General features: G+C 53.9%; 1 long non-coding RNA gene across 1 annotated transcript in view; it reads left to right on the top strand.

Moving 5' to 3' along the window:
* The first annotated feature begins 7,559 nt into the window (after nucleotides 1-7,559).
* The window catches only part of LOC140405585 (uncharacterized), a 50,662-nt gene continuing 37,460 nt past the window's right edge, over nucleotides 7,560-20,761 (top strand). The window contains exon 1 of the long non-coding RNA XR_011938672.1: nucleotides 7,560-7,670. This is a non-coding gene — a long non-coding RNA (uncharacterized lncRNA). The remainder of the gene's footprint in view (nucleotides 7,671-20,761) is intronic.

The raw sequence follows: 20,761 nt of genomic DNA, 5'->3' as shown, positions 1-20,761 counted from the left end.
AGGAGGTTACAGAGATAGGGAGGGTTGTAGGGGCTGGAGGAGGTTACAGAGATAGGGAGGGTTGTAGGGGGCTGGAGGAGGTTACAGAGATATGGAGGGTTGTAGGGGCTGGAGGAGGTTCCAGAGATCGGGTGGGTTGTAGGGGCTGAAGGAGGTTACAGAGATAGGGAGGGTTGTAGGGGCTGGAGGAGGGTACAGAGGTAGGGAGGGTTGTAGGGGCTGGAGGATGTTACAGAGATAGGGAGGGTTGCAGGGGGGCTGGAGGTTACAGGGATAGGGAGGGTTGTAGGGGGCTGGAGAAGATTACAGAGATATTGAGGGTTGTAGGGGGCTGGAGGAGGTTACAGAGATAGGGAGGGTTGTACGGGCTGGAGGAGGTTACAGAGATAGGGAGGGTTGTACGGGCTGGAGAAGATTACAGAGATATTGAGGGTTGTAGGGGCTGGAGGAGGTTCCAGAGATAGGGAGGGTTGTAGGGGCTGGAGGAGGTTCCAGAGATAGGGAGGGCTGTAGGGGCTGGAGGTGGTTCCAGAGATAGGGAGGGTTGGAGGGGCTGGAAGAGGTTACAGAGAAAGGGTGCATTGTGGGGGCTGGAGGAGTTTACAGAGATAGGGTGGGTTGGAGGGGGGCTGGAGGTTACAGAGATAAGGGTTGTTGTAGGGGGCTGGAGAAGATTACAGAGATAGGGAGGGTTGTAGGGGCTGGAGGAGGTTACAGATATAGGGAGGGTTGGAGGGTTGTTGGAGGTTACAGAGATAGGGAGGGTTGTAGGGGCTGGAGGAGGTTACAGAGACAGGAGTGTTGTATGGGCTGGAGGAGGTTACAGAGATAGGGAGGGTTGTAGGGGCTGGAGGAGGTTACTGAGATAGGGAGGGTTGTAGGGGCTGGGGGAGGTTACAGAGATAGGGTGGGTTGTAGGAGCTGGAGTAGGTTACAGAGATAGGGAGGGTTGTAGGGGCTGGAGGAGGTTACAGAGATAGGGAGTGTTGTAGGGGCTGGAGGAGGTTACAGAGATTGGGAGTGTTGTAGGGAACTGGGGGAGGTTACAGAGATAGGGAGGGTTGTAGGGGGTTGGAGGAGGTCACAGAGATAGTGGGGTTTGTAAGGACTGGAAGAGGTTACAGAGATAGGGAGGGTTGTAGGGGCTGGAGGAGGTTACAAAGATAGGTAGGGTTGTAGGGGCTGGAGGAGGTTACAGAGATAGGGAGTGTTGTAGGCCTGGAGGAGGTTACAGAGTTAGGGAGTGTTGTAGGGGCTGGAGGAGGTTACAGAGGTAGGGAGGGTTGTAGGGGCTGGAGGAGGTTACAGAGATAGAGAGGGTTGTGAGGGCTGGAGGAGGTTAAAGAGTTAGGGAGTGTTGTAGGGGCTGGAGCAGGTTACAGAGATAGGGAGGGGTGTAGGGGGCTGGAGGAGGTTACAGAGATCGGGAGGGTTGTAGAGGCTGGAGGAGGTTACAGAGATAGGGAGTGTTGTAGGGGCTGGAGGAGGTTACAGAGATAGGGAGTGTTGTAAGGGCTGGAGGAGGTTCCAGAGATAGCGAGGGTTGGAGGGGGGCTGGAGGTTACAGAGATAGGGAGGGTTGTAGGGGCCAGAAGATTACAGAGATAGGGAGGGTTGTAGGGGCAGGAGGAGGTTACAGATATCGGGAGGGTTGTAGGGGCTGGAGGAGGTTACAGAGAAAGGGAGGGATGTAGGGAGCTGGAGGAGGATACAGAGATAGAGAGGGTTGTCGGGGGCTGGAGGAGCTACAGAGATAGGGAGGGTTGTAGGGACTGGTGGCGGTTACAGAGATAAGGAGGGTTGTAGGGGCTGGAGGAGGTTCCAGAGATAGGGAGGGTTGGCGGGTGGCTGGAGGTTACAGAGATAGGAAGGGTTGTAGGGGCTGGAGGAGGTTACAGGGAAAGGGAGGGTTGTGGGAGCTGGAGGAGGTTACAGAGATAGGGAGGGTTGTAGGGGGAGAGGAGGTTACAGGGATAGGGAAGGTTGTGGGAGCTGGAGGAGGTTACAGAGATAGGGAGGGTTGTACGGGGCTGGGGGAGGGTACAGAGAGAGGGAGGGTTGTACGGGGCTGGGGGAGGGTACAGAGAGAGGGAGGGTTGTAGGAGCTGGAGGATTTTACAGAGATAGGGAGGGTATCGGGGGCAGGGGGAGGTTACAAAGATAGGTAGGGTTGTAGGGAGCTGGGGGAGGTTACAGAGATAGGGAGGGTTGGAGGAGGTCACAGAGGTAGTGGGGGTTGTAGGGGCTGGAAGAGGTTACAGAGAATGGGAGAGTTGTAGGGGCTGGAGGAGGTTACAGACATTGGGTGGGTTATCCGGGCTGGAAGAGGTTACAGAGATAGGGAAGGTTGTAGGGGCTGTAGGAGGTTACAGAGATAGGGAGGGTTGTGGGGCCTGGAGGAGGTTACAGAGATAGGGAGGGTTGTAGGGGCTGCAGGAGATTACAGAGATAGGGAGGGGTGGAGGGGCTAGAGGTGGTTACAGAGATAGCGAGGATTGTAGGGGACTGGAGGAGGTTACAGAGATAGGGAGGGTTGCCGGGGCTAGAGGAGGTTACAGAGTTGGGAGTGTTGTAGGGGCTGGAGGAGGTTACAGAGATAGGGAGTGTTGTAGGGGCTGGAGGAGGTTACAGAGGTAGGGAGAGGTGTAGGCGGCTGGAGGAGGTTACAGAGATAGGGAGGGTTGTAGGGGCTGGAGGAGGTTACAGAGATAGAGAGGGATGTAGGGGCTGGAGGAGGTTACAGAGATAGGGAGGGTTGTCAGGGCTGGAGGAGGTTACAGAGATAGGGAGGAGTGTAGGGGCTGGAGGAGGTTCCAGAGATAGGGAGGGCAAAAAGGGCTGGAGGAGGTTACAGAGATAGGGAGGGTTGTCAGGGCTGGAGGAGGTTACAGAGATAGGGAGGGTTGTCGGGGCTGGAGGAGGTTACAGAGATAGGGAGGGTTGTAGGGGCTGGAGGGGGTTACAGAGATAGGGAGGGGTGTAGGGGCTGGAGGAGGTTACAGAGATAGGGAGGGTTGTAGGGGCTGGAGGGGGTTACAGAGATAGGGAGGGGTGTAGGGGCTTGAGGAGGTTACAGAGATAGGGAGGGTTGTAGGGGCTTGAGGAGGTTACAGAGATAGGGAGGGTTGTAGGGGCTGGAGGAGGTTACAGAGATAGGGAGGGGTGTAGGGGCTTGAGGAGGTTACAGAGATAGGGAGGGTTGTAGGGGCTGGAGGAGGTTACAGAGATAGGGAGGGTTGTAGGGGCTGGAGGAGGTTACAGAGATAGGGAGGGTTGTAGGGGCTGGAGGAGGTTACAGAGATTGGGAGGGGTGTAGGTGCTGGAGGAGGTTACAGAGATAGGGAGGGTTGTAGGGGCTGGAGGAGGTTACAGAGATAGGGAGGGTTATCGGGGGCTGGAGGAGGTTACAGAGATAGGGAGGGGTGTAGGTGCTGGAGGAGGTTACAGAGATAGGGAGGGTTGTAGGGGCTGGAGGAGGTTACAGAGATAGGGAGGGTTGTAGGGGCTGGAGGAGGTTCCAGAGATAGGGAGGGTTGTAGGGGCTGGAGGAGGTTACAGAGATAGGGAGGGTTGTAGGGGCTGGAGGAGGTTACAGAGATAGGGAGGGTTGTCGGGGCTGGAGGAGGTTACAGAGATAGGGAGGGTTGTAGGGGCTGGAGGAGGTTACAGAGATAGGGAGGGTTGTCGGGGCTGGAGGAGGTTACAGAGATTGGGAGGGTTGTCGGGGCTGGAGGAGGTTACAGAGATTGGGAGGGGTGTAGGTGCTGGAGGAGGTTACAGAGATAGGGAGGGTTGTAGGGGGTTGGAGGAGGTTACAGAGATAGGGAGGGTTATCGGGGGCTGGAGGAGGTTACAGAGATAGGGAGGGGTGTAGGTGCTGGAGGAGGTTCCAGAGATAGGGAGGGCTGTAGGGTCTGGAGGTGGTTCCAGAGATAGGGAGGGTTGGAGGGGCTGGAAGAGGTTACTGAGAAAGGGTGCATTGTGGGGGCTGGAGGAGTTTACAGAGATAGGGCGGGTTGGAGGGGGGCTGGAGGTTACAGAGATAAGGAGGGTTGTAGGGGGATGGAGAAGATTACAGAGATAGGGAGGGTTGTAGGGGCTGGAGGAGGTTACAGATATAGGGAGGGTTGGAGGGTTGTTGGATGTTACAGAGATAGGGACGTTTGTAGGGGCTGGAGGAGGTTACAGAGACAGGAGTGTTGTATGGGCTGGAGGAGGTTACAGAGATAGGGAGGGTGGTAGGGGCTGGAGGAGGTTACTGAGATAGGGAGGGTTGTAGGGGCTGGGGGAGGTTACAGAGATAGGGTGGGTTGTAGGAGCTGGAGGAGGTTACAGAGATTGGGAGTGTTGTAGAGAACTGGGGGAGGTTACAGAGATAGGGAGGGTTGTAGGGGGTTGGAGGAGGTCACAGAGATAGTGGGGTTTGTAAGGGCTGGAAGAGGTTACAGAGATAGGGAGTGTTGTAGGGGCTGGAGGAGGTTACAGAGATAGGTAGGGTTGTAGGGGCTGGAGCAGGTTACAGAGACAGGGAGTGTTGTAGGGCTGGAGGAGGTTACAGAGTTAGGGAGTATTGTAGGGGCTGGAGGAGGTTACAGAGGTAGGGAGGGTTGTAGGGGCTGGAGGAGGTTACAGAGATAGAGAGGGTTGTGAGGGCTGGAGGAGGTTACAGAGTTAGGGAGTGTTGTAGGGGCTGGAGCAGGTTACAGAGATAGGGAGGGGTGTAGGGGGCTGGAGGAGGTTACAGAGATCGGGAGGGTTGTAGAGGCTGGAGGAGGTTACAGAGATAGGGAGTGTTGTAGGGGCTGGAGGAGGTTACAGAGATAGGGAGTGTTGTAAGGGCTGGAGGAGGTTCCAGAGATAGCGAGGGTTGGAGGGGGGCTGGAGGTTACAGAGATAGGGAGGGTTGTAGGGGCCAGAAGATTACAGAGATAGGGAGAGTTGTCGGGTCAGGAGGAGGTTACAGATATCGGGAGGGTTGTAGGGGCTGGAGGAGGTTACAGAGAAAGGGAGGGATGTAGGGAGCTGGAGGAGGATACAGAGATAGAGAGGGTTGTCGGGGGCTGGAGGAGCGACAGAGATAGGGAGGGTTGTAGGGACTGGTGGCGGTTACAGAGATAAGGAGGGTTGTAGGGGCTGGAGGAGGTTCCAGAGATAGGGAGGGTTGGCGGGTGGCTGGAAGTTACAGAGATAGGAAGGGTTGTAGGGGCTGGAGGAGGTTACAGGGATAGGGAGGGTTGTGGGAGCTGGAGGAGGTTACAGAGATAGGGAGGGTGGTACGGGGCTGGGGGAGGGTACAGAGAGAGGGAGGGTTGTACGGGGCTGGGGGAGGGTACAGAGAGAGGGAGGGTTGTAGGAGCTGGAGGATGTTACAGAGATAGGGAGGGTATCGGGGGCAGGGGGAGGTTACAAAGATAGGTAGGGTTGTAGGGAGCTGGGGGAGGTTACAGAGATAGGGAGGGTTGGAGGAGGTCACAGAGGTAGTGGGGTTGTAGGGGCTGGAAGAGGTTACAGAGAATGGGAGAGTTGTAGGGGCTGGAGGAGGTTACAGACATTGGGTGGGTTATCCGGGCTGGAAGAGGTTACAGAGATACGGAAGGTTGTACGGGCTGGAGGAGGTTACAGAGGTAGGGAGGTTTGTAGGGGCTGGAGGAGGTTACAGAGATAGGGAGGGTTGTGGGGCCTGGAGGAGGTTACAGAGATAGGGAGGGTTGTAGGGGCTGCAGGAGATTACAGAGATAGGGAGGGGTGGAGGGGCTAGAGGTGGTTACAGAGATAGCGAGGATTGTAGGGGACTGGAGGAGGTGACAGAGATAGGGAGGGTTGCCGGGGCTGGAGGAGGTTACAGAGATAGGGAGTGTTGTAGGGGCTGGAGGAGGTTACAGAGATAGGGAGTGTTGTAGGGGCTGGAGGAGGTTACAGAGGTAGGGAGAGGTGTAGGGGGCTGGAGGAGGTTACAGAGATAGGGAGGGTTGTAGGGGCTGGAGGAGGTTACAGAGATAGAGAGGGATGTAGGGGCTGGAGGAGGTTACAGAGATAAGGAGGGTTGCCAGGGCTGGAGGAGGTTACAGAGATAGGGAGGAGTGTAGGGGCTGGAGGAGGTTACAGAGATAGGGAGGGCAAAAAGGGCTGGAGGAGGTTACAGAGATAGGGAGGGTTGTCAGGGCTGGAGGAGGTTCCAGAGATCGGGAGGGTTGTAGGGGCTGGAGGAGGTTACAGAGATAGGGAGGGTTGTCGGGGCTGGAGGAGGTTACAGAGATAGGGAGGGGTGTAGGGGCTTGAGGAGGTTACAGAGATAGGGAGGGTTGTAGGGGCTGGAGGAGGTTACAGAGATAGGGAGGGTTGTAGGGGCTGGAGGAGGTTACAGAGATAGGGAGGGGTGTAGGGGCTTGAGGAGGTTACAGAGATAGGGAGGGTTGTAGGGGCTGGAGGAGGTTACAGAGATAGGGAGGGTTGTAGGGGCTGGCGGAGATTACAGAGATAGGGAGGGTTGTAGGGGCTGGAGGAGGTTACAGAGATTGGGAGGGGTGTAGGGGCTGGAGGAGGTTACAGAGATAGGGAGGGTTGTAGGGGCTGGAGGAGGTTACAGAGATAGGGAGGGTTGTCGGGGGCTGGAGGAGGTTACAGAGATAGGGAGGGGTGTAGGTGCTGGAGGAGGTTACAGAGATAGGGATGGTTGTCGGGGCTGGAGGAGGTTACAGAGATAGGGAGGGTTGTAGGGGCTGGAGGAGGTTCCAGAGATAGGGAGGGTTGTAGGGGCTGGAGGAGGTGACAGAGATAGGGAGGGTTGTAGGGGCTGGAGGAGGTTACAGAGATAGGGAGGGTTGTCGGGGCTGGAGGAGGTTACAGAGATAGGGAGGGTTGTAGGGGCTGGAGGAGGTTACAGAGATAGGGAGGGTTGTCGGGGCTGGAGGAGGTTACAGAGATTGGGAGGGTTGTCGGGGCTGGAGGAGGTTACAGAGATTGGGAGTGTTGTCGGGGCTGGGGGAGGTTACAGAGATAGGGAGGGTTGTAGGGGGTTGGAGGAGGTTACAGAGATAGGGAGGGGTGTAGGGGCTGGAGGAGGTTACAGAGATAGGGAGGGTTGTAGGGGCTGGAGGAGGTTACAGAGATAGGGAGGGTTGTCGGGGGCTGGAGGAGGTTACAGAGATAGGGAGGGCTGTAAGGGCTGGAGGAGGTTACAGAGATAGGGAGGGTTGTAGGGACTGGAGGAGGTTCCAGAGATAGGGAGAGTTGTAGGGGCTGGAGGAGGTTACAGAGATAGGGAGGGTTGTCGAGGCTGGAGGAGGTTACAGAGATAGGGAGGGTTGTCGGGGGCTGGAGGAGGTTACAGAGATAGGGAGGGCTGTAAGGGCTGGAGGAGGTTACAGAGATAGGGAGGGGTGTCGGGGCTGGAGGAGGTTACAGAGATAGGGAGGGTTGTAGGGGCTGAAGGAGGTTACAGAGATAGAGAGGGTTGTAGGGCCTGGAGGTGGTTACAGAGATAGGGAGGGCTATAAGGGCTGGAGGAGGTGACAGATAGGGATGGTTTGCTCTGTCTGAATTATCTCTCACTGTCCACAGGGCTGACCCCTCTGGCACAGACACTCCACAGCAATCCCATCCTGGCCAACACTCTGACCCATTTGGACCTGAGCAAGAATCCCGGGATGCTGGCCGGGGAGGAGGCGATGGTGAGTCCTTGAAATGCAGCGAGGCAGGGACCTCTCTGACTGTCCCGTGTCTTACCCCGTGCTGTACCTGTCCCGGGAGTGTTTGATGGGGACAGTGTAGAGGGAGCTTTACTCTGTATCTAACCCTGTGCTGTACCTGTCCTGGGAGTGTTTGATGGGGACAGTGTAGAGGGAGCTTTACTCTGTATCTAACCCCGTGCTGTACCTGTCCTGGGAGTGTTTGATGGGGACAGTGTCGAGGAAGCTTTACTCCGTATCTAACCCAGTGCTGTACCTGTCCTGGGAGTGTTTGATGGGGACAGTGCAGAGGGAGCTTTACTCTGTATCTAACCCCGTGCTGTACCTGTCCTGGGAGTGTTTGATGGGGACAGTGTCGAGGAAGCTTTACTCTGTATCTAACCCCGTGCTGTCCCTGTACCGGCAGTGTTTGCTGGGGACAGTGTAGAGGGAGCTTTACTCTGTATCTAACCCCGTGCTGTACCTGTCCTGGGAGTGTTTGATGGGGACAGTGTAGAGGGAGCTTTACTCTGTATCTAACCCCGTGCTGTACCTGTCCTGGGAGTGTTTGATGGGGACAGTGTCGAGGGAGCTTTACTCTGTATCTAACCCCGTGCTGTACCTGTCCTGGGAGTGTTTGATGGGGTCAGTGTAGAGGGAGCTTTACTCTGTATCTAACGCCGTGCTGTACCTGTCCTGGGAGTGTTTGATGGGGACAGTGCAGAGGGAGCTTTACTCTGTATCGAACCCCGTGCTGTACCTGTCCTGGGCGTGTTTGATGGGGACAGTGTAGAGGGAGCTTTACTCTGTATCTAACCCCCTGCTGTGCCTGTCCTGGGAGTGTTTGATGGGGACAGTGTACAGGGAGCTTTACTCTGTATCTAACCCCGTGCTGTACCTGTCCTGGGAGTGTTTGATGGGGACAGTGCAGAGGGAGCTTTACTCTGTATCTAACCCCGTGCTGTACCTGTCCTGGGAGTGTTTGATGGGGACAGTGTAGAGGAAGCTTTACCCGGTATCTAACCCCGTGCTGTACCTGTCCTGGGAGTGTTTGATGGGGACAGTGCAGAGGGAGCTTTACTCTGTGTCTAACCCCGTGCTGTACCTGTCCTGGGAGTGTTTGATGGGGACAGTGTAGAGGAAGCTTTACTCTGTATCTAACCCCGTGCTGTACCTGTCCTGGGAGTGTTTGATGGGGACAGTGTAGAGGGAACTTTACTCTGTATCTAATCCCCGTGCTGCACCTGTCCCGGCAGTGTTTGCTGGGGACAGTGTAGAGGGAGCTTTACTCTGTATCTAACCCCGTGCTGTACCTGTCCTGGGAGTGTTTGATGGGGACAGTGTAGAGGGAGCTTTACTCTGTATCTAACCCCGTGCTGTACCTGTCCTGGGAGTGTTTGATGGGGACAGTGTCGAGGGAGCTTTACTCTGTATCTAACCCCGTGCTGTACCTGTCCTGGGAGTGTTTGATGGGGTCAGTGTAGAGGGAGCTTTACTCTGTATCTAACGCCGTGCTGTACCTGTCCTGGGAGTGTTTGATGGGGACAGTGCAGAGGGAGCTTTACTCTGTATCTAACCCCGTGCTGTACCTGTCCTGGGCGTGTTTGATGGGGACAGTGTAGAGGGAGCTTTACTCTGTATCTAACCTCCTGCTGTGCCTGTCCTGGGAGTGTTTGATGGGGACAGTGTACATGGAGCTTTACTCTGTATCTAACCCCGTGCTGTACCTGTCCTGGGAGTGTTTGATGGGGACAGTGTAGAGGGAGCTTTACTCTGTATCTAACCCCGTGCTGTGCCTGTCTTGGGAGTGTTTGATGGGGACAGTGTAGAGGGAGCTTTACTCTGTATCTAACCCCGTGCTGTACCTGTCCTGGGAGTGTTTGATAGGGACAGTGCAGAGGGAGATTTACTCTGTATCTAACCCCGTGCTGTACCTGTCCTGGGAGTGTTTGATGGGGACAGTGTAGAGGAAGCTTTACTCTGTATCTAACCCCGTGCTGTACCTGTCCTGGGAGTGTTTGATGGGGACAGTGCAGAGGGAGCTTTACTCTGTGTCTAACCCCGTGCTGTACCTGTCCTGGGAGTGTTTGATGGGGACAGTGTAGAGGAAGCTTTACTCTGTATCTAACCCCGTGCTGTACCTGTCCTGGGAGTGTTTGATGGGGACAGTGTAGAGGGAGCTTTACTCTGTATCTAATCCCCGTGCTGCACCTGTAGTGGGAGTGTTTGATGGGGACAGTGTAGAGGGAGCTTTACTCTGTATCTAACCCCGTGCTGTACCTGTCCTGGGAGTGTTTGATGGGGACAGTGTAGAGGGAGCTTTACTCTGTATCTAACCCCGTGCTGTACCTGTCCTGGGAGTGTTTGATTGGGACAGTGTAGAGGGAGCTTTACTCTGTATCTAACCCCGTGCTGTACCTGTCCTGGGAGTGTTTGATGGGGACAGTGCAGAAGGAGCTTTACTCTGTATCTAACCCCGTGCTGTACCTGTCCTGGGAGTGTTTGATGGGGACAGTGCAGAGGGAGCTTTACTCTGTATCTAACCCCGTGCTGTACCTGTCCCGGGCGTGTTTGATGGGGACAGTGTAGAGGGAGCTTTACTCTGTATCTAACCCCCTGCTGTGCCTGTCCTGGGAGTGTTCGATGGGGACAGTGTACAGGGAGCTTTACTCTGTATCTAACCCCGTGCTGTACCTGTCCTGGGAGTGTTTGATGGGGACAGTGTAGAGGGAGCTTTACTCTGTATCTAACCCCGTGCTGTGCCTGTCCTGGGAGTGTTTGATGGGGACAATGTAGAGGGAGCTTTACTCTGTATCTAACCCCATGCTGTACCTGTCCTGGGAGTGTTTGATGGGGACAGTGTAGAGGGAGCTTTACTCTGTATCTAACCCCGTGCTGTACCTGTCCTGGGAGTGTTTGATGGGGACAGTATAGAGGGAGCTTTACTCTGTATCTAACCCCGTGCTGTACCTGTCCTGGGAGTGTTTGATGGGGACAGTGTAGAGGGAGCTTCACTCGGTATCTAACCCAGTGCTGTACCTGTCCTGGGAGTCTTTGATGGGGACAGTGTAGAGAGAGCTTCACTCGGTATCTAACCCAGTGCTGTGCCTGTCCTGGGAGTGTTTGATGGGGACAGTGTAGAGGGAGCTTTACTCTGTATCCAACCCCATGCTGTACCTGTCCTGGGAGTGTTTGATGAGGACAGTGTTGAGGGAGCTTTACTCTGTATCTAACCCCGTGCTGTACCTGTCCTGGGAGTGTTTGATGGGGACAGTGTAGAGGGAGCTTTACTCTGTATCTAACCCCGTGCTGTACCTGTCCTGGGAGTGTTTGATGGGGACAGTGTAGAGGGAGCTTTACTCTGTATCTAACCCCACGCTGTACCTGTCCTGGGAGTGTTTGATGGGGACAGTGTAAAGGCAGCTTTACTCTGTATCTAACCCCGTGCTGTACCTGTCCTGGGAGAGTTTGATGGGTACAGTGTGGACGGAGTTTTACTCTGTATCTAACCCCGTGCTGTACCTGTCCTGGGAGTGTTTGATGGGGACAGTGTAGAGGGAGCTTTACTCTGTATCTAACCCTGTGCTGTAACTGTCCTGGGAGTGTTTGATGGGGACAATGTAGAGGGAGCTTTACTCTGTATCTAACCCCGTGCTGTACCTGTCCTGGGAGTGTTTGATGGGGACAGTGCAGAGGGAGCTTTACTCTGTATCTAACCCCGTTCTGTACCTGTCCTGGGAGTGTTTGATGGGGACAGTGTGGACGGAGCTTTACTCTGTATCTAACCCCGTGCTGTACCTGTCCTGGGAGTGTTTGATGGGGACAGTGTAGAGGGAGCTTTACTCTGTATCTGACACCGTGCTGTACCTGTCCTGGGAGTTTTTGATCGGGACAGTGTAGAGGGATCTTTACTCTGTATCTAACCCTGTGCTGTACCTGTCCTGGGAGTGTTTGATGCGGACAGTGTTGAGGGAGCTTTACTCTGTATCTAACCCCGTACTGTACCTGTCCTGGGAGTGTTTGATGGGGACAGTGTAGAGGGAGCTTTACTCTGTATCTAACCCCGTGCTGTACCTGTCCTGGGAGTGTTTGATGGGGACAGTGTAGAGGGAGCTTTACTCTGTATCTAACCCCATGCTGTGCCTGTCCTGGGAGTGTTTGATGGGGACAGTGTAGAGGGAGCTTTACTCTGTATCTAACCCCGTGCTGTACCTGTCCTGGGAGTGTTTGATGGGGACAGTGTAGAGGGAGCTTTACTCTGTATCTAACCCTGTGCTGTCCCTGTCCTGGGAGTGTTTGATGGGGACAGTGTAGAGGGAGCTTTACTCTGTATCTGACCCCGTGCTGTACCTGTCCTGGGAGTGTTTGATGGGGACAGTGTAGAGGGAGCTTTTCTCTGTATCTACCACCGTGCTGTACCTGTCCTGGGAGCGTTTGATGGGGACAGTGTAGAGGGAGCTTTACTCTGTATCTAACCCCGTGCTGTCCCTGTCCTGGGAGTGTTTGATGGGGACAGTGTAGAGGGAGCTTTACTCTGTATCTGACCCCGTGCTGTACCTGTCCTGGGAGTTTTTGATGGGGACAGTGTAGAGGGAGCTTTACTCTGTATCTAACCCTGTGCTGTACCTGTCCTGGGAGTGTTTGATGCGGACAGTGTTGAGGGAGCTTTACTCTGTATCTAACCCCGTACTGTACCTGTCCTGGGAGTGTTTGATGGGGACAGTGTAGAGGGAGCTTTACTCTGTATCTAACCCCGTGCTGTACCTGTCCTGGGAGTGTTTGATGGGGACAGTGTAGAGGGAGCTTTACTCTGTATCTAACCCCATGCTGTGCCTGTCCTGGGAGTGTTTGATGGGGACAGTGTAGAGGGAGCTTTACTCTGTATCTAACCCCGTGCTGTACCTGTCCTGGGAGTGTTTGATGGGGACAGTGTAGAGGGAGCTTTACTCTGTATCTAACCCTGTGCTGTCCCTGTCCTGGGAGTGTGTGATGGGGACAGTGTAGAGGGAGCTTTACTCTGTATCTGACCCCGTGCTGTACCTGTCCTGGGAGTGTTTGATGGGGACAGTGTAGAGGGAGCTTTTCTCTGTATCTAACACCGTGCTGTACCTGTCCTGGGAGTGTTTGATGGGGACAGTGTAGAGGGAGCTTTACTCTGTATCTAACCCCGTGCTGTCCCTGTCCTGGGAGTGTTTGATGGGGACAGTGTAGAGGGAGCTTTACTCTGTATCTGACCCCGTGCTGTACCTGTCCTGGGAGTGTTTGATGGGGACAGTGTAGAGGGAGCTTTACTCTGTATCTAACCCCGTGCTGTACCTGTCCTGGGAGTGTTTGATGGAGACAGTGTAGAGGGAGCTTTACTCTGTATCTAACCCTGTGCTGTACCTGTCCTGGGAGTGTTTGATGGGGACAGTGTAGAGGGAGCTTCACTCGGTATCTAACCCAGTGCTGTACCTGTCCTGGGAGTGTTTGATGGGGACAGTGTAGAGGGAGCTTTACTCTGTATCTGACCCCATGCTGTACCTGTCCTGGGAGTGTTTGATGGGGACAGTGTAGAGGGAGCTTTACTCTGTATCTAACCCCGTGCTGTACCTGTCCTGGGAGTGTTTGATGGGGACAGTGTAGAGGGAGCTTTACTCTGTATCTAACCCCGTGCTGTACCTGTCCTGGGAGTGTTTGATGGGGACAGTGTAGAGGGAGCTTTACTCTGTATCTAACCCCACGCTGTACCTGTCCTGGGAGTGTTTGATGGGGACAGTGTAGAGGCAGCTTTACTCTGTATCTAACCCCGTGCTGTACCTGTCCTGGGAGTGTTTGATGGGGACAGTGTAGAGGGAGCTTTACTCTGTATCTAACCCCGTGCTGTGCCTGTCCTGGGAGTGTTTGATGGGGACAGTGTAGAGGGAGCTTTACTCTGTATCTAACCCCATGCTGTACCTGTCCTGGGAGTGTTTGATGGGGACAGTGCAGAGGGAGCTTTACTCTGTATCTAACCCCGTTCTGTACCTGTCCTGGGAGTGTTTGATGGGGACAGTGTGGACGGAGCTTTACTCTGTATCTAACCCCGTGCTGTACCTGTCCTGGGAGTGTTTGATGGGGACAGTGTAGAGGGAGCTTTACTCTGTATCTGACCCCGTGCTGTACCTGTCCTGGGAGTGTTTGATGGGGACAGTGTAGAGGGAGCTTTTCTCTGTATCTACCACCGTGCTGTACCTGTCCTGGGAGCGTTTGATGGGGACAGTGTAGAGGGAGCTTTACTCTGTATCTAACCCCGTGCTGTCCCTGTCCTGGGAGTGTTTGATGGGGACAGTGTAGAGGGAGCTTTACTCTGTATCTGACCCCGTGCTGTACCTGTCCTGGGAGTTTTTGATGGGGACAGTGTAGAGGGAGCTTTACTCTGTATCTAACCCTGTGCTGTACCTGTCCTGGGAGTGTTTGATGCGGACAGTGTTGAGGGAGCTTTACTCTGTATCTAACCCCGTACTGTACCTGTCCTGGGAGTGTTTGATGGGGACAGTGTAGAGGGAGCTTTACTCTGTATCTAACCCCGTGCTGTACCTGTCCTGGGAGTGTTTGATGGGGACAGTGTAGAGGGAGCTTTACTCTGTATCTAACCCCATGCTGTGCCTGTCCTGGGAGTGTTTGATGGGGACAGTGTAGAGGGAGCTTTACTCTGTATCTAACCCCGTGCTGTACCTGTCCTGGGAGTGTTTGATGGGGACAGTGTAGAGGGAGCTTTACTCTGTATCTAACCCTGTGCTGTCCCTGTCCTGGGAGTGTGTGATGGGGACAGTGTAGAGGGAGCTTTACTCTGTATCTGACCCCGTGCTGTACCTGTCCTGGGAGTGTTTGATGGGGACAGTGTAGAGGGAGCTTTTCTCTGTATCTAACACCGTGCTGTACCTGTCCTGGGAGTGTTTGATGGGGACAGTGTAGAGGGAGCTTTACTCTGTATCTAACCCCGTGCTGTCCCTGTCCTGGGAGTGTTTGATGGGGACAGTGTAGAGGGAGCTTTACTCTGTATCTGACCCCGTGCTGTACCTGTCCTGGGAGTGTTTGATGGGGACAGTGTAGAGGGAGCTTTACTCTGTATCTAACCCCGTGCTGTACCTGTCCTGGGAGTGTTTGATGGAGACAGTGTAGAGGGAGCTTTACTCTGTATCTAACCCTGTGCTGTACCTGTCCTGGGAGTGTTTGATGGGGACAGTGTAGAGGGAGCTTCACTCGGTATCTAACCCAGTGCTGTACCTGTCCTGGGAGTGTTTGATGGGGACAGTGTAGAGGGAGCTTTACTCTGTATCTGACCCCATGCTGTACCTGTCCTGGGAGTGTTTGATGGGGACAGTGTAGAGGGAGCTTTACTCTGTATCTAACCCCGTGCTGTACCTGTCCTGGGAGTGTTTGATGGGGACAGTGTAGAGGGAGCTTTACTCTGTATCTAACCCCGTGCTGTACCTGTCCTGGGAGTGTTTGATGGGGACAGTGTAGAGGGAGCTTTACTCTGTATCTAACCCCACGCTGTACCTGTCCTGGGAGTGTTTGATGGGGACAGTGTAGAGGCAGCTTTACTCTGTATCTAACCCCGTGCTGTACCTGTCCTGGGAGTGTTTGATGGGGACAGTGTAGAGGGAGCTTTACTCTGTATCTAACCCCGTGCTGTGCCTGTCCTGGGAGTGTTTGATGGGGACAGTGTAGAGGGAGCTTTACTCTGTATCTAACCCCATGCTGTACCTGTCCTGGGAGTGTTTGATGGGGACAGTGCAGAGGGAGCTTTACTCTGTATCTAACCCCGTTCTGTACCTGTCCTGGGAGTGTTTGATGGGGACAGTGTGGACGGAGCTTTACTCTGTATCTAACCCCGTGCTGTACCTGTCCTGGGAGTGTTTGATGGGGACAGTGTAGAGGGAGCTTTACTCTGTATCTGACACCGTGCTGTACCTGTCCTGGGAGTTTTTGATCGGGACAGTGTAGAGGGAGCTTTACTCTGTATCTAACCCTGTGCTGTACCTGTCCTGGGAGTGTTTGATGCGGACAGTGTTGAGGGAGCTTTACTCTGTATCTAACCCCGTGCTGTACCTGTCCTGGGAGTGTTTGATGGGGACAGTGTAGAGGGAGCTTTACTCTGTATCTAACCCTGTGCTGTCCCTGTCCTGGGAGTGTTTGATGGGGACAGTGTCGAGGGAGCTTTACTCTGTATCTGACCCCGTGCTGTACCTGTCCTGGGAGTGTTTGATGGGGACAGTGTAGAGGGAGCTTTTCTCTGTATCTAACACCGTGCTGTACCTGTCCTGGGAGTGTTTGATGGGGACAGTGTAGAGGGAGCTTTACTCTGTATCTAACCCCGTGCTGTCCCTGTCCTGGGAGTGTTTGATGGGGACAGTGTAGAGGGAGCTTTACTCTGTATCTGACCCCGTGCTGTACCTGTCCTGGGAGTTTTTGATGGGGACAGTGTAGAGGGAGCTTTACTCTGTATCTAACCCTGAGCTGTACCTGTCCTGGGAGTGTTTGATGCGGACAGTGTTGAGGGAGCTTTACTCTGTATCTAACCCCGTACTGTACCTGTCCTGGGAGTGTTTGATGGGGACAGTGTAGAGGGAGCTTTACTCTGTATCTAACCCCGTGCTGTACCTGTCCTGGGAGTGTTTGATGGGGACAGTGTAGAGGGAGCTTTACTCTGTATCTAACCCCATGCTGTGCCTGTCCTGGGAGTGTTTGATGGGGACAGTGTAGAGGGAGCTTTACTCTGTATCTAACCCCGTGCTGTACCTGTCCTGGGAGTGTTTGATGGGGACAGTGTAGAGGGAGCTTTACTCTGTATCTAACCCTGTGCTGTCCCTGTCCTGGGAGTGTTTGATGGGGACAGTGTAGAGGGAGCTTTACTCTGTATCTGACCCCGTGCTGTACCTGTCCTGGGAGTGTTTGATGGGGACAGTGTAGAGGGAGCTTTTCTCTGTATCTAACACCGTGCTGTACCTGTCCTGGGAGTGTTTGATGGGGACAGTGTAGAGGAACTTTACTCTGTATCTAACCCCGTGCTGTCCCTGTCCTGGGAGTGTTTGATGGGGACAGTGTAGAGGGAGCTTTACTCTGTATCTGACCCCGTGCTGTACCTGTCCTGGGAGTGTTTGATGGGGACAGTGTAGAGGGAGCTTTACTCTGTATCTAACCCCGTGCTGTACCTGTCCTGGGAGTGTTTGATGGAGACAGTGTAGAGGGAGCTTTCCTCTGTATCTAACCCTGTGCTGTACCTGTCCTGGGAGTGTTTGATGGGGACAGTGTAGAGGGAGCTTCACTCGGTATCTAACCCAGTGCTGTACCTGTCCTGGGAGTGTTTGATGGGGACAGTGTAGAGGGAGCTTTACTCTGTATCTGACCCCATGCTGTACCTGTCCTGGGAGTGTTTGATGGGGACAGTGTAGAGGGAGCTTTACTCTGTATCTAACCCCGTGCTGTACCTGTCCTGGGAGTGTTTGATGGGGACAGTGTAGAGGGAGCTTTACTCTGTATCTAACCCCGTGCTGTACCTGTCCTGGGAGTGTTTGATGGGGACAGTGTAGAGGGAGCTTTACTCTGTATCTAACCCCACGCTGTACCTGTCCTGGGAGTGTTTGATGGGGACAGTGTAGAGGCAGCTTTACTCTGTATCTAACCCCGTGCTGTACCTGTCCTGGGAGTGTTTGATGTGGACAGTGTAGAGGGAGCTTTATTCTGTATCTGACCCCGTGCTGTACCTGTCCTGGGAGTGTTTGATGGGGACAGTGTAGAGGGAGCTTTACTCTGTATCTAACCCCGTGCTGTGCCTGTCCTGGGAGTGTTTGATGGGGACAGTGTAGAGGGAGCTTTACTCTGTATCTAACCCCATGCTGTACCTGTCCTGGGAGTGTTTGATGGGGACAGTGTAGAGGGAGCTTTACTCTGTATCTAACCCCGTGCTGTACCTGTCCTGGGAGTGTTTGATGGGGACAGTGTAGAGGGAGCTTTACTCTGTATCTAACCCCATGCTGTACCTGTCCTGGGAGTGTTTGATGGGGACAGTGTAGAGGCAGCTTTACTCTGTATCTAACCCCGTGCTGTACCTGTCCTGGGAGTGTTTGATGGGGACAGTGTGGACGGAGTTTTACTCTGTATCTAACCCCGTGCTGTACCTGTCCTGGGAGTGTTTGATGGGGACAGTGTAGAGGGAGCTTTACTCTGTATCTAACCCCGTGCTGTACCTGTCCTGGGAGTGTTTGATGGGGACAGTGTAGAGGGAGCTTTACTCTGTATCTAACCCTGTGCTGTCCCTGTCCTGGGAGTGTTTGATGGGGACAGTGTAGAGGGAGCTTTACTCTGTATCTGACCCCGTGCTGTACCTGTCCTGGGAGTGTTTGATGGGGACAGTGTAGAGGGAGCTTTTCTCTGTATCTAACACCGTGCTGTACCTGTCCTGGGAGTGTTTGATGGGGACAGTGTAGAGGGAGCTTTACTCTGTATCTAACCCCGTGCTGTCCCTGTCCTGGGAGTGTTTGATGGGGACAGTGTAGAGGGAGCTTTACTCTGTATCTGACCCCGTGCTGTACCTGTCCTGGGAGTGTTTGATGGGGACAGTGTAGAGGGAGCTTTACTCTGTATCTAACCCCGTGCTGTACCTGTCCTGGGAGTGTTTGATGGAGACAGTGTAGAGGGAGCTTTCCTCTGTATCTAACCCTGTGCTGTACCTGTCCTGGGAGTGTTTGATGGGGACAGTGTAGAGGGAGCTTCACTCGGTATCTAACCCAGTGCTGTACCTGTCCTGGGAGTGTTTGATGGGGACAGTGTAGAGGGAGCTTTACTCTGTATCTGACCCCATGCTGTACCTGTCCTGGGAGTGTTTGATGGGGACAGTGTAGAGGGAGCTTTACTCTGTATCTAACCCCGTGCTGTACCTGTCCTGGGAGTGTTTGATGGGGACAGTGTAGAGGGAGCTTTACTCTGTATCTAACCCCGTGCTGTACCTGTCCTGGGAGTGTTTGATGGGGACAGTGTAGAGGGAGCTTTACTCTGTATCTAACCCCACGCTGTACCTGTCCTGGGAGTGTTTGATGGGGACAGTGTAGAGGCAGCTTTACTCTGTATCTAACCCCGTGCTGTACCTGTCCTGGGAGTGTTTGATGTGGACAGTGTAGAGGGAGCTTTATTCTGTATCTGACCCCGTGCTGTACCTGTCCTGGGAGTGTTTGATGGGGACAGTGTAGAGGGAGCTTTACTCTGTATCTAACCCCGTGCTGTGCCTGTCCTGGGAGTGTTTGATGGGGACAGTGTAGAGGGAGCTTTACTCTGTATCTAACCCCATGCTGTACCTGTCCTGGGAGTGTTTGATGGGGACAGTGTAGAGGGAGCTTTACTCTGTATCTAACCCCGTGCTGTACCTGTCCTGGGAGTGTTTGATGGGGACAGTGTAGAGGGAGCTTTACTCTGTATCTAACCCCACGCTGTACCTGTCCTGGGAGTGTTTGATGGGGACAGTGTAGAGGCAGCTTTACTCTGTATCTAACCCCGTGCTGTACCTGTCCTGGGAGTGTTTGATGGGGACAGTGTGGACGGAGTTTTACTCTGTATCTAACCCCGTGCTGTACCTGTCCTGGGAGTGTTTGATGGGGACAGTGTAGAGGGAGCTTTACTCTGTATCTAACCCTGTGCTGTACCTGTCCTGGGAGTGTTTGATGGGGACAATGTAGAGGGAGCTTTACTCTGTATTTAACCCTGTGCTGTACCTGTCCTGGGAGTGTTTGATGGGGACAGTGTTGAGGGAGCTTTACTCTGTATCTAACCCCGTACTGTACCTGTCCTGGGAGTGTTTGATGGGGACAGTGTAGAGGGAGCTTTACTCTGTATCTAACCCCGTGCTGTACCTGTCCTGGGAGTGTTTGATGGGGACAGTGTAGAGGGAGCTTTACTCTGTATCTAACCCCATGCTGTGCCTGTCCTGGGAGTGTTTGATGGGGACAGTGTAGAGGGAGCTTTACTCTGTATCTAACCCCGTGCTGTACCTGTCCTGGGAGTGTTTGATGGGGACAGTGTAGAGGGAGCTTTACTCTGTATCTAACCCTGTGCTGTCCCTGTCCTGGGAGTGTTTGATGGGGACAGTGTAGAGGGAGCTTTACTCTGTATCTGACCCCGTGCTGTACCTGTCCTGGGAGTGTTTGATGGGGACAGTGTAGAGGGAGCTTTACTCTGTATCTAACACCGTGCTGTACCTGTCCTGGGAGTGTTTGATGGGGACAGTGTAGAGGGAGCTTTACTCTGTATCTAACCCCGTGCTGTCCCTGTCCTGGGAGTGTTTGATGGGGACAGTGTAGAGGGAGCTTTACTCTGTATCTGACCCCGTGCTGTACCTGTCCTGGGAGTGTTTGATGGGGACAGTGTAGAGGGAGCTTTACTCTGTATCTAACCCCGTGCTGTACCTGTCCTGGGAGTGTTTGATGGAGACAGTGTAGAGGGAGCATTACTCTGTATCTAACCCTGTGCTGTACCTGTCCTGGGAGTGTTTGATTGGGACAGTGTAGAGGGAGCTTTACTCTGTATCTAACTCCGTGCTGTCCCTGTCCTGGGAGTGTTTGATGGGGACAGTGTAGAGGGAGCTTTACTCTGTATCCAACCCCGTGCTGTACCTGTCCTGGGAGTGTTTGATGGGGACAGTGTAGAGGGAGCTTTACTCTGTATCTAACCCCGTGCTGTACCTGTCCTGGGAGTGTTTGATGGGGGCAGTGTAGAGGGAGCTTTACTCTGTATCTAACCCCGTGCTGTACGTGTCCTGGGAGTGTTTGATGGGGACAGTGTAGAGGGAGCTTTACTCTGTATCTAACCCCGTGCTGTACCTGTCCTGGGAGTGTTTGATGGGGACAGTGTCGAGGGAGCTTTACTCTGTATCTAACCCCGTGCTGTACCTGTCCTGGGAGTGTTTGATGGGGTCAGTCTAGAGGGAGCTTTACTCTGTATCTAACGCCGTGCTGTACCTGTCCTGGGAGTGTTTGATGGGGACAGTGCAGAGGGAGCTTTACTCTGTATCTAACCCCGTGCTGTACCTGTCCTGGGCGTGTTTGATGGGGACAGTGTAGAGGGAGCTTTACTCTGTA

The sequence above is a fragment of the Scyliorhinus torazame genome, unplaced genomic scaffold (assembly GCF_047496885.1).
Source record: "Scyliorhinus torazame isolate Kashiwa2021f unplaced genomic scaffold, sScyTor2.1 scaffold_111, whole genome shotgun sequence".
In the NCBI taxonomy this organism is placed as follows: Eukaryota; Metazoa; Chordata; class Chondrichthyes; order Carcharhiniformes; family Scyliorhinidae; genus Scyliorhinus; species Scyliorhinus torazame.
This window is presented reverse-complemented; position numbering and strand designations above follow the sequence as displayed.